Source organism: Tiliqua scincoides, chromosome 3 (genome assembly GCF_035046505.1).
Source record: "Tiliqua scincoides isolate rTilSci1 chromosome 3, rTilSci1.hap2, whole genome shotgun sequence".
Lineage (NCBI taxonomy): Eukaryota > Metazoa > Chordata > Lepidosauria > Squamata > Scincidae > Tiliqua > Tiliqua scincoides.
Genome location: NC_089823.1, coordinates 126108161 through 126112298, shown reverse-complemented (window position 1 = coordinate 126112298; position 4138 = coordinate 126108161).

Below are 4138 nucleotides of genomic sequence, written 5' to 3'. Positions count from 1 at the left end.
TGGAGTGATGGTTAAGTCTGGAGGCCACAACATTAAGCAGTTTTTCTGGAGCAGAAATGTTGCTGTTAGTGCATTTAGATTTCTTGGCAATTGTTCATATAAGACAAACTTTCCTGCAATTATAGTGACTAGTGATATTTTAGAGTACAGTAGCTACTATCAGTTGCAAGATATTGAAAACCATAGTTCCTGAGCAAACCTATGAGTCTTTGGAATTTGCAACAAAATCAAACTGAACAAAAAGTAGCTTGAAAGGTTCTTTTGTAATGATTACCATAACTGTAGATCAAAAGGGGGGGGACGACTTTGCAATGGAGCATGTTGAGATATGTTTGGAAGAACTGTCAAGATAAATACCTATGGGGTGCATCATATCCCACATTTGGCTTATTTAATGCACTGTTTCTGAGAAGTTAATCTATATGCACGGATCATATCTCTTAATATTTCCTACTGCAGTGTTTCTCAAACGATGGGGTGGAACCCACTAAGTGGGTTGTGAGCCAATTTCAGGTGGGTTGCTATTTTAATATTTTTAATATATTAGACTTGATTCTACTATGGTATGTGACTGCATTTGGGGAAATGTTGCAGACCTGTACTTTTAACAAGCTACTACGTATATTCTTTGAACAATGGTAGTCAATGGGACTTACTCCTGGGTAAGTGTGGGTAGGATTGCAGCCTAGGATTGTTAAAAATGTTCCTGCTTGATGATGTCTCTTCCAGTCATGACATCACTTCCAGTGGGTCCTGACAGATTCTCAATCTAAAAAGTGGGTCCCAGTGCTAAATGTGTGAGAACCACTATCCTAATTTTTTTCTGACTGCAGGTACATTGCGAGTACTGTATATATAAAATCAGTTTTGATTTTGAACCTTTCAAACTTTCCAATGCTGATGAGCCTGCTATAAATCTGAAAGTTTAGCGTTTCACCACACAGCTGCAAGAGTGTTGCAATTGAGGAGAAGGAAGAGGGGGAAGTTGAAGACATAACAAACTTCACTGTGAAAGACTAGTTTTGCAACATCAATGCATGTAGGAAACCATCACCATTTTGAAAGCAATAAGCACAATCTCCAGTGTCACCAAAATATATAAACTGTAAGATGTTTGTGGATCCAGGAGCCATTTCTCCAGCAACTTCTGTAGCAGCTGTACTTCTGATTACATTTATCATCGTTAGTTTTTCAAATGGAGTAAAAGTGACAGCTGCACATACAAAAGTATGGAAAAAGCAAGTCTTTGCATAGTTGTAATCATAAATTAGTCTTGGAGCTGATTTCATAGCGGCAGTACTGGCCATAAAATTTCAAAACTAGTTTTCTTTGATGAATTAAAAACAACGTTTCATCCTACAATCATTGTAGACATCAGGCATACAAAACAAAACTCCACCATTCCAAGGTGTGTCAGCTTCCTGATCTCTATTTGACAGCAAAGGTCTTCCCAAACTCAATTGAGGGTGCAATCCTATGCTTTCCAGCATTGACATAAGGGCAGTGCAGCTCTGAGGTAAGGGAACAAACATTCCTTTACTTTGAGGAATCCTCCATGAGTGACACCCAATTGCAGGATGCAGCACACGTCCCATTGGCACCGCTATGGCAGTGCTGGAAAGCGCTGACATGAGGGGTTAGGAGTGTGCCCTTAGTCGCATACAATTCACATGGGACTTCATCCTACTGTAATTGTAAGAAACACTTAAAGTGACAGTTTCCTTTAAGTTAGTTCTTACTATCAACATTACTAAATACTTCCAATCATATTAAAAGAGAGTACAATTATCAATTTCTTTAATGACATGAGACTTTATTTTCTGGGCAGCAGACCTGATCCAGAGTGCTCCAAAATTGGTATCCAAATATAATTCAGAGATAAGGTTTCCTCCTTTTTATTCATGTTATCTTTGTGCTTAAATATTTCAATTGCTTCTAGTTGCATTCTCTGGAAATAACATGGTACATTTCTCAATAAAATGGTCAAGTCAAACTTTACATTATGTAAAGGCTCTTTCTCACCACCCACTCCATGTCCCTGCTTCTAAGTAGACATGTATAGGATTGTGCTGTTAGTGCTACATGAGCCTGCCAAGGGCATAACGCAAAATGGGAGTGGGGAAGGGTCCAGTTCCTATCCATCTTTCCAGGTGTGCCACTGCAATGGGGGGCAGTCACAGAGGCCTCCTCAAGGTAAGGGAAGGTTGTTCCCTTTCTGAGGGTTGCATTGCAGCTGCATCTGTGCTGGAAACCTGGATAGGATTGGGCCCTGACAGCCCAATCCTATGCATGCCCACTCAGAAGTAAGCCCCATTACAAATGAGGCTTCCTCCCAGGAAAGTGTGGCTAGGATTGCAGTCTTACAGCCCAATTCTATGCATGTCTACTCAGAAGTCAGTCCCATTGGAGTCAATGGGGCTTTCGCCCAGGAAAATGTGGCTAGGATTGCAACCAAAGTCACTCCACTTCTACAGCTGTGCAGTTCCTCGTATTGGTTCTCTGCGTCAGTTTTGGCGTGCAAGGGAGGACTCCGCGGCTTAGCCATGGCAACAGCAGTCTAGTGAGCAAGGAAGTACAGCTACCTTCGCGTCTCTTTGGTTGCCTCACGTTCTATTCCCCCCCCCCCCCCCGGCCAGGAGGCTGTGCGTGTCTCACTCAGAGGCAGGAAAAGACCAGAGCCCCACACCGTGGGCACCATTTCCCGTCTCTCTTGGGAGGGAAGTTGAAGCTCCCCGGAGCTGTCAATCAGTGGTCACGTTGGAGGGGCTGTGGATGGGAAGCAGCATGTCCCCCCTCCCAAAGGGAGTAGTTTCTTCCAGGTCCAGGTCTTTCAGGTCTGAATCCACCTCCCAAACCACTACACCACCCTGGCTCCCTGGCTTGTGTAAAAACAATTAAGAAGAGCGCTGCTGGATCAGGCCATAGGCCCATCTAGTCCAGCTTCCTGTATCTCACAGTGGCCCACCAAATGCCCCAGGGAGCAGACAAGACAACAAGCGACCTGCATCCTGGTGCCCTCCCTTGCATCTGGCATAGCCCATTTCTAAAATCAGAAAGTTGCACATACACATCATGGCTTGTAACCCATAATGGATTTTTCCTCCAGAAACTTGTCCAGTCCCCTTTTAAAGGCATCAGGCCAGATGCTGTCACCACATCCTGTGGCAAGGAGTTCCACAGACCAACCACACGCTGAGTAAAGAAATATTTTCTTTTGTCTGTCCTAACCCTCCCAACACTCAATTTTAGTGGATGTCCCCTGGTTCTGGTGTTATGTGAGAGTGTAAAGAGCATCTCTCTATCCACTTTATCCTTCCCATGCATAATTTTGTATGTGGAGTTTTTTCAGTAGCCTTTGGTGAGGGACCATGTCAAACGCCTTCTGAAAGTCCAGACTGAAAGCCTTCTGAATGTCCACGGGTTCTCCCGCATCCACATGCCTGTTGACCTTTTCAAAGAATTCTATAATGTTCATGAGGCAAGACTTACCCTTACAGAAGCCATGCTGATTCTCCCTCAGCAAGGCCTGTTCATCTATGTGTTTTGAGATCCTATCTTTGATGAGGCATTCCACCATCTTACCCGGTATAGATGTTAGGCTGACCGGCCTATAGTTTCCCGGGTCCCCCCTCTTTCCCTTTTTAAAGATAGGCGTGACATTTGCTATCCTCCAATCTTCCGGCACTGTGGCCGTTTTGAGGGACAAGTTGCACATTTTAGTCAAGAGATCAGCAATTTCATTCTTCAATTCCTTAATAACTCTTGGGTGGATGCCATCCGGGCCTGGTGACTTATTGATCTTTATCAATGAGGTCTGAAACATCTTCTCTTCTAACCTCTATCTGACTTAACTCCTAGGTCAGGAGGGGCCATTCGGGCAGCAGTATCTGCCCGAGGTCTTCTGCCGTGAAGACAGATGCAAAGAACTCATTTAATTTCTCTGCCATCTCTAAGTCTCCTTTTATCTCCCCTTTCCCTCCCTCACCATCCAGAGGGCCAACCGATTCTCTGGCGGGTTTCCTGCTTCTAACATATTTGAAGAAGCTTTTATTATTCCCCTTAATGTTGCTGGCTATGTGTTACTCATAGTCTCATTGAACACACAATGGTGTCCATTCTAATAGTGGCTTATGGCTGC